General features: G+C 39.0%; 1 long non-coding RNA gene across 1 annotated transcript in view; it reads right to left on the bottom strand.

The window, feature by feature from the left end:
* Window positions 1-10175, bottom strand: part of LOC146997774 (uncharacterized) — a 58822-nt gene extending 48647 nt beyond the window's left edge. The window contains exon 1 of the long non-coding RNA XR_015040531.1: window positions 9379-10175. This is a non-coding gene — a long non-coding RNA (uncharacterized LOC146997774). The remainder of the gene's footprint in view (window positions 1-9378) is intronic.
* Between the last annotated feature and the right edge of the window lie 2586 nt (window positions 10176-12761).

The following is a 12761-nucleotide window of genomic DNA, read 5'->3' as shown; positions in this document are numbered from 1 at the left end:
GGTGTAGAATTTTTCTAATCATTGTTCATACTAATTTTATTTATTAACCATATACCGATCAAATCTATTGTCCTTCCTGTACTCAGAGAGATACACAAAAATAAAAGAAAGACTTAGCTGTTAGAAAAATTTTCCATTACTTCGAACCCCACTGGAGACTCGTAACTAGGTTAGTTAAGATGCACGTGGCTTTCCATATCGTAATTCAATCCGGGGAACTACACAATCCTTGAGTCAAGACGAGATTAAAAAAATCACAAATTCACAGAGAAAAAGGCACTGAAAGTCTGCTACCTTATCAGGATGCAACTGACGGCTACCTTCTCATGGCTAGGAAGCTGTAGAAAACTGTCCTTGGTTCGTAGAGATTTATGCTGATACCAGACCATTCCAACCTCAGTGGAAAAATCCAGACATCGATCAACGGAATCAGCCGACGACAACTCAGGGTCTGCCCACGGATGTAACAGGAACGGAGCCTAATATCTCACTTAATACCGATAGATAGCTTAAACCCTTTGTGATAGGCCAACACACTATGAAGTAAAAAGGAACGAGTTGTCTACAGATTTGGGTATGTTTAGAATTCTTCATCATTTCTGATGGTAACGTATTTTATGTTGGAAACACGGTAGAGTGCATAATTGCAGCTCCCCGCTTTCGCCACTCGCGAAGGGACAACGTGCAAAATTAAGAACCAACTTCTCACCTCACCTTGAAGACCAAAAGACTTTTTAGATATGTAAGAACTCGCTCAGCAGTTCATTCTCTCGCAATTTAGCGAAACACGCGGCCGGGGAGCATAATTGCCGCTTCCCGCCGGAAGCACTGCTAGAAGACGAATTACATCTCTTTATTCACAATAACACTAAGTACAGTCTCTAACACAAGTCAATCAAAAAGTGTCAGCAAGTCGTAAGAGTAAGTAAGAATGTATCAAAGTCCAATTTCCTTCGCTTTTCTACACAAACACGGGCTCCCATAATGGCTTCCTTTATCGCCTCCCCTTTTGGGACTAAATTCCCGTTTCTTAGCCTGAAGGACCGAAATACAGACATGTGCACTTTTGTCCCACTTAACAAGGCCCACAAGCGGCCGAGCGGTAAAGTCGCTGAACACTGGTAATTCGGTCCGAGGTTCAAATCCCGCGAACGGGCTGGCTGCATGGGTGTTTTCGTGGTTTTGCCTATGTGTAACGTGCATACGAGCCAATTTCCCTTAGAAAGTCCTCCACGAAGGCATCCCTCCCCTTAGGCAGATAGCCATAGTGTGCTTTGCCATAATTAAATACACGAACACCAAAACCAACTCCCACTTAGCCAAAAACAGGACACCCAGATCGCCAACCAAGATGACTTAAATCGAAGGTTAAGTGGAGTGAGTGAGTGACGGAGGACGTGGGCACCATCCCTCTACCGTTACGGTTAATTGGTATGAGCACCACGCCCGCCCTTATCTAGAATGACATAATTAGGTACTTAGGTTATCGCTACCCATTCAGACTTGCTGGTACATATTGCCATACTCGGACTTGCACGTCTATTACACATGCCGTACCATATTCGGACTTGCTCATTCATACTTGCATGGTGCATTTACATTCATATTGCATGGTACATATTACACATTACATTTACTGGGAAATTGAATATGACTTAAGTTTAAGGTTCTTTGCATCCGTAAGGTTCAATATTTACGTTAATTATATATGATTAGATACTTAGGTTAACTCTATGCATTCATTATTATTTACAGACTTGCATGGTACATATTACACACAGAGAGATTGATTAATACTTATGTTAAAGGTACTTTACATCTTAGGTATTTAGGTTAACACATAGTTTAACACTACGCATTCATTATTGTTTACAGGTTTGCATGGTGCATATTATATACATTACATAGTACAGCTTATATTTACTGAGAAAACTTGCATTGTACATAGTTCACGCATTACATAATACAAATTACATTTCTAAGAATTTAATTACTAACTAATAATATTAATTAATACTTGCATGGTACATATCATACATATCATACACATTTCATAGTGCAGTTTACATTTACTGACAGATTGATTAATACTTTTGTTTAGGGTACTTAATATTTATGTTTAAGGTACTTTACACCTGTTTGATTCAATTCTTACTATAAGTATGTATAGTTGGGTTCTTAGGTTAGCACATAGGTTGGCTTTACGCATTAATTATTATTTACAGTTTGCATAGTACATATTACACACATTGGTACATATTACACACATTAAATAGTGCATGCTAATTAATTAGAATGGTACGTATTATACACATTAAATAGTACTGTGAATATTGACATGGTACATATTACACACAATTACTGAGACATGGTATATTTGCATGGTACATATTACACACATTTACAATTTACAATTAAAAAAAAATACAATTGCTGAGAAAATTAGCATGTTACATATTACAATAATATTAACATGGTACCTGTTGCACACATTAAATAGTACAGATTACAATTACTGAGAAACTTAATAGTACTTAATTTCGTTATGTTCAGACTTGCAGAATTGCATTTACCTATTACCATATTCTGACTTGCATGACTATTATATGTTCTGTACCCTATTCAAACTTGCTTGATGCATATACATTCATATTGCACGGTACATATTCTCACACGTTACATACTACATATTGCATTTACTCAGAAATTGTTTTTACTTATGTTTAAGGTACGTTGCATCCGCAAGGTTCAATATTTTATTATTAATTAAACATAATTATGCATTCATTATTGTTTACAGACTTGCATGGTACATAGTATACACATTACATAATATTGATTACATTTACTAAGAAATTAATTAATAGTTTATGATATTAATTAATACTTGCATGGTGCATATTACTTGCTTATTATAGTACAGTTTACATTTATTGAGTGATTGATGAATACTTGTCTTTAAAGTACTTAATACGTTCAGACTTGCAAATCCAGGCTTGTATGATACATAAACATTCATATTGCATGGTATATATTTTACACATTACATACTATATATTGCGTTTACCTGGAAATTGAATATAACTTATGTTTAAGGTACGTTGCATCCGTTGAATTCATATTTACGTAATCATACTTAATTAGGTACTTAGGTTAACATTATGCATTCATTATTATTTACAGACTTGCATGATAGATAGTACATACATTACATAAAACTGATTATATTTACTAAGAAGTTCATTAATAGTTAATAATATTAATTGATACTTGCATGGTACATATAACACACATTTCATAGTACATTAAACATTTAGTGAGAGATTGCATAGTGCTTAAGTTTAAGTGCTGAGAGTGTTAGCATGGTACATATTACACACAATTACTGAGACATGGTACATATTACACACATTTACAGATTACAATTACTTAGAATATTAGCATGGTACATATTACACGCATTTACAGTTTACAATTACTTAGTATATTAGCATGGTACATAATATAATAATATTAGCATGGTACATATTACTACAATATTAACATGGTACATATTACACACATTAAATAGTACAGTTTACAATTACTGAAGGATACATTAAGCAGTTTCTTACAATTCTGTGCCAAGTTTTACATAGTGCATATTACAAACCTACATTTCACATACTACACACATTATTATATAATGCAGGTTATATTAATTTGCATGTAATATACATGCAGAAAAGGTCACTATGTTGAAATATTGTAACATTACTAATTGCACAAGGAAAGGTAATCTGCAGATTGGGTTGCAGTCTGTATATAAATAGTCTGATGTGAAAAATAGGCATAGTACATGCATAAATTTGTGATTCCTATGTAGTAGTTACTATGCTGCTTGACACCATAAGTTACATTAAGCAGTTTGACGCAATTGTGTGCCAAGTGTCATTAGCTTTGACATGACGGCAGTGATTTGGCGTATTGTTGGTTTATGCTTAACGAGGAACCTGCAGAAGGCCTGCCTATCCGTTATAGGAATGGCAATATGGTGGTCCTCTGTAAGGGGACATGCAGTGATGTAATGGTCTGCTGTGCCCTCTTCGCCACAGATGCATTCGTCAGTGCTGGTGATAGCGTGTCGATGATAGTACTGTGGGAAGGGGCCATGACCGGATATGTAACGTACCAAGAGGGGACTGGCGATAAGTCTTTGTAAATCTACTTTTGGCTTGAAGTAAAAAGTTCTTCTGCCGGTTAAGCTGTTCGTCCACTCCTGCTGCCATTTATTGCAAACAATTTGCCGTAAGGTCTTTTTTAGATATGAGGTAGGCCATGGGATCTGTACTGTAGTAATGTTGTTCCCAGTGGCGGCGTCTTTTGCCAGGCCGTCTGCAAGTTCATTGCCATAAATACCTGTGCGCGCTTTAATCCATTTTATGACGTAATGATTGTGAGCATTTTCACGTAGACTTTTTTGAATGCCTGCTATTTGCGGGGAGGTATGTTCTGAATTGGCAATTGCTTGCATAGAAGACAGGCTATCTATATGTATTAAGGCTTTGGAGATTTTATTATTCGTTAGATAGCGTATGGCCTCGTGAATGGCGAGTGCTTCACTCTGGAAAACGCTGTTTTCAGTGCTGAGCTGCATCTGCCATTGGTGAAGGGGTTGTTGTTGTTCACTGAGCACGACAAAGGCGCTGCCTACCTTTTCGTCAATACGAGAACCATCTGTGTAGATGGAGATGTAGCCGGATGGTGCCACATATGCTGGGTTCTTCGTGAGGTAAATTCCAATACCCTTGATTGCTGGGTGTATATGAAGTTGTGAGGTCTTATTCTCAAACTGTTCTTGAGAGAAGGTAACGTAATCATAAGTAAGTGAAAGTCTTAAATGATGAACCTGTTGTGTCACCGCTTCTTCTTCTATGCGTAGATGAAGTGGTAGCACTCCTGCCAAGATGTTTAGTGCATCAGTAGATGTTGTCCTGAAGGCTCTTGTAATTGAGAGTAGGAAGGGCCTTTTTGTATGGGAGAATTAATCCCCCAATGAAATCCGCGTTGCATTCTGAAATGCTGTGCTATGATTGCTGTACGCTTCCTTAAATTAAGTATGTGGGGCATCCATGTCAGTTTTTCATCTATGTATAGACCGAGGTATCTCAGGACACGGACAATTTTAATTCGACGATTGTAGATGCGGATTGTCGGTCTTCTAGTCAGTGATCCTCCCTTCTTTGCGATTAGTAGAATTTGACATTTGTGCTCTGCTACTTGGAGTTTTTGTCTGTTGCATTGCTGGTAGAATAGATTGCAAACTTCGTTTGAGTTGGCCTCCAATTCTGCTCTAGTACGTCCTCGGACAAGTAGAGCAACATCGTCTGCATATGCGAATATGGAGGAATGCGTTGGCAGTGTGAATTTTAGGACTGAGTTGAAGGTTGCGTTCCACAAATGGGGGCCTGCACAGGACCCCTGTGGACATCCTCTGGTTTGGGTACGCTTGATAATCCCACTGTCGTGCACTATTAGAAGGCAACGGTCCGTTAGGTAATGTCGCAAAGTAAGGAAAATATTGCGTGGACATTGAACTGTTCTGAGTGCTTCTAAAATTGAGGGCCACCACAGCATATCAAATGCACTTTTCAGGTCTATACTGATTAGAGCAGTATGATAGCCGTGGTTGCGATTATCGTGTATAGCTGAATGTATATCGTGGAGTGCATGTAGTGTTGATGACCCTGTTCGAAATCCATATTGCTTGGGGTGTAGATACTGGCCTCTTTCTAAGTGGTGTCGTAAGCGATTCATTAGAAGCTTCTCATATACTTTTCCGAGAGCCGAAAGTAAGCAGATCGGTCGGTACGAGGATGGATCTGAAGGATCGCGATCCTTTTTTAGGAATAATACGACCTGGCCGACCTTGAATGCTTTTGGGAACGTACCTATTTGTAGCAGCTTATTAAAGAAGGCTATAAAAAGTGGCAAAGATGCTCTTATTGCTGTTTTGATGATTTGATAGCTTATCCCGTCTGGTCCCGGTGCCTTGTTATTGGGAAGGAGTTTCAGGACTTGTAAAACTTCCTGCAAGGTGAAGTCTGGATCGTCTGCAGTAGACGGAGTAGATTTGTTACTGCATAGAGATTTATGATATTCCGAGTCGTCAGAATTGTCATCTTGACTAAAGACATGGTCCAGGATATTTTCTAGCGTATTTTTGGTGGATTCTTCCGTAATTAGTGATTGCTCTGATGGTATGAATTGAAGACGCACGGGTTTAAAGAGCTTGTTAGTGGTTATTTTGTGGTGCAGCCCGTAAATTCCTTCCGTTTCAGTACAAAATTTTTGCCAGGAATGAATCTTGGCCTTGATTATTAGCCGTTTATATAATGCTCGCTCTCTTTGAAAGATAGGTAGGGTAGTGCTCTGGATTTCATTGCGCCGTTCGTGCTTTAATCTGCGTCTGAGCGCACGGCATTTTTTCCGTTGGATGGTGAGCTCTGTGTTCCACCAGTTAGTGGCGTTTAATTTCGTTTTGGATCTTGTTGGTAAGAGCTCTTCGCAGGTGTCATGAAGAATTTTCATGATGTCGTCGGTTAGCGATTCCATATCACTTTGTGTATTGGCATTTTTTAGGACTGGGGTTAGATTGCTTAATCTTTGATCAATTTTCCGAGAGAACTGTCGCTTCTTATTTGATGGCATGTTATAACGTTTAATAATTTCTATTTGTGGTAGGCTATTGAGTTTGAAGGTGATAAATTTGTGGTCTAATAAGCTATCAGCTTCTTCTACCTTCCAGTCCTGCACATGCTGTGCTATCGGCACCGTAGAGAGGGTCAAATCCGGCCAGCCAACAGCAAAAATTCTGTCAAAGGTTGGTGGAGAATCTATGGAATTATGGAGAATGAGATTATGTGTTGATATGAAATCCTCAAGTTGTCTTCCTCTGGTGTCGGTACTGCTGTAGCCCCAGTTGGTATGATGAGCGTTGTAATCTCCAGCTATGATGACGTTTGACAGCTTGGTTCGTTGGAGAACTGACTGTGCTAGTTCAATCGTGGTTTCTAAATCCTCAGCTGGGGAAGCATATTGCGAAATGAGAAGAAGTGAGAAGTTGCTGGCTTGAAGAAGGACTGCACTTAAGTCTCTTTGCTGCTCAATAATCAGAGGAGTCCAGTTAGGTTGACAACATACTAGGATAGCGCGGGGCGGTTGCGTCTTCTCTTGCTGCTGATATATCGTCCATTTAAGTGGGAATCCCACTGCTTGGCCATTTCGTGTGTACGGTTCTTGTGCTAGAATGAAGTCGATACTGTGCTCGATGGCAAATGCTACTGCTCTATTTGTCGCTGCTTGTGCCCTCTGTAAATTTATCTGTAGGAATGCAATTGGGCTCTGTGCTATATTAGCCGCATTTATTTTTTGGAAACTTTCGTCGGGACGTGAGGTTGATGTTGAGCGCATTAAAGGCGCTGGCAGGCTTCTAGTACTCTGTACTGTCTTTGATGGTCTGCACTCTTCGCTGGTACTGCGGACAGTCGGGGTGGTAGGCTGGGTGGGTAAAATTATGTCTTGATCCATAGCGTGAGTTTGCGTCCCCGCAGTTAATGCACTGCGGTTGATGTGCATTGCATTCCCAAACCCCATGTTCTCCAGCGCAGAATGAACAGTATTGCTTTTGGCTTTTGCAGTCTGCCTGCGTATGCCCGTACTGCTGACATCTGTAGCATCTCTTGATGCCAGAGTACTCTGTGACTTTGTGGGCCTGCCATCCCAAGAAGATTTTCCTTTGCTGCATGATGGCACTAAAGCTTGTGGGCACACATTCGAATACCCACTTGACTTTTCCTTTACGTCGTTCTCTGAGACGGTGGAGGGGCTTGAAGGTGTTATTGGGCATGTTTGTAGCAACGCTGATTTCCTCAAGCACTTCCTCGGGTTTTGTAGACTCTGGCAGGTCGTGAATTGCACATCTTGGCTTGCGCTTCTGAGGTCTACTGATTTCCACCGGGATTTCTTTTTGCTTGATGTGCTGCTCGAGAGCTGTGGCATCGTCGCTGGTGTTACAGATTACTTCAATGCCGCCTTTGTTACTTCTGATAATCTTGTCTATTCCAACCTGAATCTTCGTGAGGGGTACTTTGGCGTTGAGCTGCGTTCTTAGTTCCGCTTCTGTAATGTCGGGTTTCGGCCGTATGAAAAGGCTTTGTGTCTTTGTTTTCCTGACGATCTCAGCAAATGTCGGTCGGGTGGAAGTTGGTGGTGGTGTTGAGGCCTGTTGAGAATGCTGTTCCGAAGTCGGATGTTGCTGAGAATGTGCTAATTCGCAACAAAGCACGGTTGAGGTATTGACTCCGGTATCGACTTTGGCAGTTTTTGGTATAAAGTCTGGTCCTTTTATGGCCAGCGTTTGTAATGCGGCCAGAGAGTCTAGGAGGCGAGCACGGAGTTCAGTTGGTAAGAGGAATTTGGCGTTTCTTTTAGTGGTCGTTACCTGTCGGATGTCTTCGTAAAAAATGGAAATCTTTTCTACGTAAGGCAGATCTGAAGCCAATTTCTTAGAAGCGTCTAAGGTACTTTGTGTGTCAGATGATTCTCCGTCAGTTGTAAGGGCCGCAGGACGTGGCATGATTTGAAGGGAGCACCGTGATGGCAGTTATTGTAAAGAGTCTATTCAGTGGTACTAGAAATTCGTTACAATAAAAAATGGAAAGTTCGCGTTACACTATTTTGCACAATTCGCTGATCACTGAATTGAACACAGTCACTACTAGCACTACTTTGCACACTAATTTACACTTACTAATAAACATTTGAAGAAGCCTTTTAAGTTGTATAAAGGACATTAATCAAATTAACAGTGAAATGTATACAAATTATAAATAACTTAATTAAATGAATAATTAAAGACTTAAAATATGGTAATTAGATTAATTGCAATTAGCATTGTTCAAAGGTGCTAGGAACCTAGAGTACAATTAAAGTGCCGCTGTCTATACAGAAGCCTATAAAATTATAAAATACAAGAGTGCAATAAGACTATACCGGTAATTAACGCAATTACCAATTTAAGCACTATACTTAAATACACAGTCAAGTTAATGGGATGGGTAACAGGAGCCTTCTAGGCAATTTGAGAATTATTAAAATCGCACAATTTGTGCGAAGTTATGAAAAATTTAGCGGTTATTAATCAGCATGTGAATAACAATACATCATTAATTAACACATATTTACGTAGACACTTTTATAATTAATCGAGTTTCCGGTGTAGAACCTGAGGATACTAGACACCTATTTTGAGTAGTAAATAGTGTCAAGTATTGGCTGAAGCCAACCTGTTGGTTAATCTGCGATTAATAAATTAATCATAATGTCAGGCTGTCCTACCTTGGCTGCTATCTTCTCTGTTTTTCATCTGTAAAGCAGGAACAGTAATCCAATTAGCACTAATGAACCAGAATAGCACTTGCACAAACACAACTCACACTGCACTTGGACGCTTATCTTCTGTGTATATATTAGACGCTTATCTTCTTCAGTTTTTCATACTAACTTCTTGAATTTTTGTAAGTCCAATAATTAATGCCGCAAATTATTAACTTTGGTTCTAATTGGTCGAATTTTATGAAATTTGGAACTTTTACTTCTTATTAGTAGAAAGGACGTTTGCTGTTGGAAGTAAGTTGATCCAGTAATTAGGAGTCTAATTAGGCAGATGGTGGTAATTAGGCCACTACCTCCTTTTTCAGCCGGATGCGAATTCCTTTGGGTGGTGAATCACCCAACGGTATTCTAACGGTCGCTAGCGTTGAAGCTGCTTCAAATACACTATTTGAAAACAGTAATTAATTCATATTTAAATTACTACTTAACCAAATGACGTTAAACTTATTCCAAATTAAAGTGAAAAACCTGGGCTATTCAATGGTATTAAAAATGAGCTGATCCGACTTGCAGTTGTTTTGTAGCGGTCCACAAAGCTGGTCAGGACGGTGAAAATGGCACTGTAATGCTAACACAATTAGTAAAATCTTGAAAAATTCCGTAATTAAATACCTATTTGTCATACAGCCGAAAATCTTGTATCACCGTAATCCTTGCTGCTTCTGTTATCTAAATCAACTACTTTTAAGACTGCAGGATAATTATTTCCGTAGTTATAGACTGAATCGGCGGAGCTCAAAAAATACAACCTTCACTCTCTCGAAGCTTGCTGCGGCTCCAAGGTTAAGTGGAAACCTCTTTTCCGTTACGTAGATCTTGTCTTAAAGGTCAATTACACAAAAGAAATTTGTTCTCGAATGTTCTAAAGGACAAAACGGCCCTACGAAGAAAAAAATGAGTTAGCAAAATTCGTCTCTTTTCTGGAGTCCTTTTCACAATGAACAGAAATCTTGGATAAATTTAAATAAGGAAACATAAATAATATTCATGGAAGCATCTGTTTTCCCCCCAAAATTAAAGCCTTTTCAAAACCGAATATTGACTTAATAAAACACTAAATTAATAATCCAGAACTAAATAAAACTAAGAAAATTAATTGACTTGATTTCGTTCATAACACATAATTCAAAACACATAATGATTCATTGTAATTATCAACACAACAACTGTAAGAGTATTCGGCTCTATGTAAATGTAACTCTGTTTTACTTTCCAGCAATTTCGAGAAATTGAAGGTACGTCAAATATGTTATGTAGCGAATTTAAATTATTAATATGTGTTTTAAATTATTATTATTTTAATATTTTATTTGTATTCATGCGTATTTTAATCTGGGAAAAAAGTATTCTTAAGCTCTTAAGGTTTTATTTAACTCATTATTCTTGAGTGGGAATTGTAACAAAGGCGAAAGACGGTTGTGAGGACACACGTCTGGTTTATGGCCTTTCCAACAATGAAGGTAGTAGGGTATGTATTGTCGCCTTTTAGCTAATGCGTGTGAAACGGAAATCGTTTTTTCTGTCGCTTTGGCAGTTTTCTTACTTCAAGACAGTGGGAGGTGTACTAAGTTAAATAATTGGATACTCGTAAAAGCTAGTTTCGCTTGTTAGTTGGAGGGTCTATTTTTTTTTCTCACGTTATGTGAGTGCAGATGTTTTTCGGATTGCATTGTCAGATTTTCTGGTGTTTGATTCGTCATGGGTGTGTCATTTTCTCAATTTAGATAACTTAAAATTCCGGGATTGGTAAGATTTAATTTTATGATTTTTTTGAAAGCCTATGAACTCACAGAGGCGGAGAAACCGAGTTTTCCTGGGTGCTTGCACCAGGTTAGAGTTCATTCTGATTCTGATTTGCAAGAAGAGTAAGAGGAGAAAAAGTGGGGGCTTGACCCTTCGGGTCTTGCTTCTCGCGAGCCGCGTGAACAGCCGGCAGAGGGTATGATTTTTCTCTCGGCTTTTAGCTGGCGAGAATTTGCGTTGGCATAAGGCATAGAGCTCAGCAGAAGAATTTCGATTTCTCTTATCCCAAGAATTGTTCGGCAGATTCTCTTGGTGATCCTGACATCCTGATGCGGTATTCCTGTTTTTTACCGGCTTTGACTTCCTAATTAGATTTTGTTCCAAAGGTGCTCTACGCTTATGGTGAGTTTCGGGGCTTCCAGAATGAAAGAGACTCGTGTAGGACCCTTCTAAGGTGTGCATTGCTGTTTATTCTGCCTGTGCCAGCTGCGTCGATTTTTTTCATCATTCCATGCTCTGGAATTTATTTATTGTAAGGACAGCTTCAATTGTGTTGCAACCAAGTCATCTTTAAAATTCGCAAGAACTGTCTGCCTCCATTAACGATGATTTTGTGAATAAAGGACAGCAGGAATAATGTGGTGCTCGAGTAAACTTTGGACGCTAGACGATCTGTGGAGCTGTCAAATCACCTTATTAAATCAGTATACGAAGGTATTCCCGAGTAAAGTGAGTGTTGCAGATTGGACTTCACCCCGTGAGTGATTTTGTTTTATTTGTTTTACTTCAATAATTATCTTAATACTCAAGCAAGAGTCGTCATTTTAATGTTTGTTGAAATTTGAGCAATTACTTAATTTAATTAATCGATGTGGAAATTATCAGTGTTCTTAAAGTGAATTACCATGATAAATACTTAAAGTTAGAAGATGAAATGGGAGAAAATACTAGTGTTACACTTATGATACAGTAGAATTTGATAAGATAACTTTGGAACTTGGCGGTTATGCTGGCTTTCAGCAGGAAATTAAATCCTGCTCTTGCCAGTTCTTAATGTGATCCCATGTGGGGCCTGACAGAGTAGAAACCTGAAAGAAATTTTCTCTCGTGGAGGTAGAAGTGTGCTGGAGAGAGAGAAAGAGAAAAAGAAGCACTTTGCTCCTGTACTGCTACATCTTGGATGGAATCCGCCAAGCAGGGGCCGGAGAAAGAAACTTCGGATGACCTGTGTAGGATAGCCCGAATACTAACTGTTTATTCGTCGGAGCCAGTCACGTGGGAGGTCACCCTCCCAGAAACTGACCCCGATTGATGCTGCTTAAACCAGAAAACTGGAACATAGAATTCTGAACTCAAGAGATGGGCGGCGAATGGGCGGAGGTTTTTGTCTTCAGCCAGGATTTCGTAGATAAGAATGTCCGTGAAATTAGCGGGATTCACACCGATAATATTATTAAAAAAGTTGTTGTTTATTCTGCTGAGGTAGTCCTGAATAGTATCTATTTTCAAGTCGGAGTGGAGGGTCTTATTCCGAACATAGTAAGGAGCTTTTGTGATGATTCTTAGCACCTTATTTTGAAGCA

Source organism: Stegodyphus dumicola, chromosome 4 (assembly GCF_044657685.1).
Source record: "Stegodyphus dumicola isolate Sdum_Otavi_A_Nest chromosome 4, ASM4465768v1".
Classification (NCBI taxonomy): Eukaryota; Metazoa; Arthropoda; class Arachnida; order Araneae; family Eresidae; genus Stegodyphus; species Stegodyphus dumicola.
This window is presented reverse-complemented; position numbering and strand designations above follow the sequence as displayed.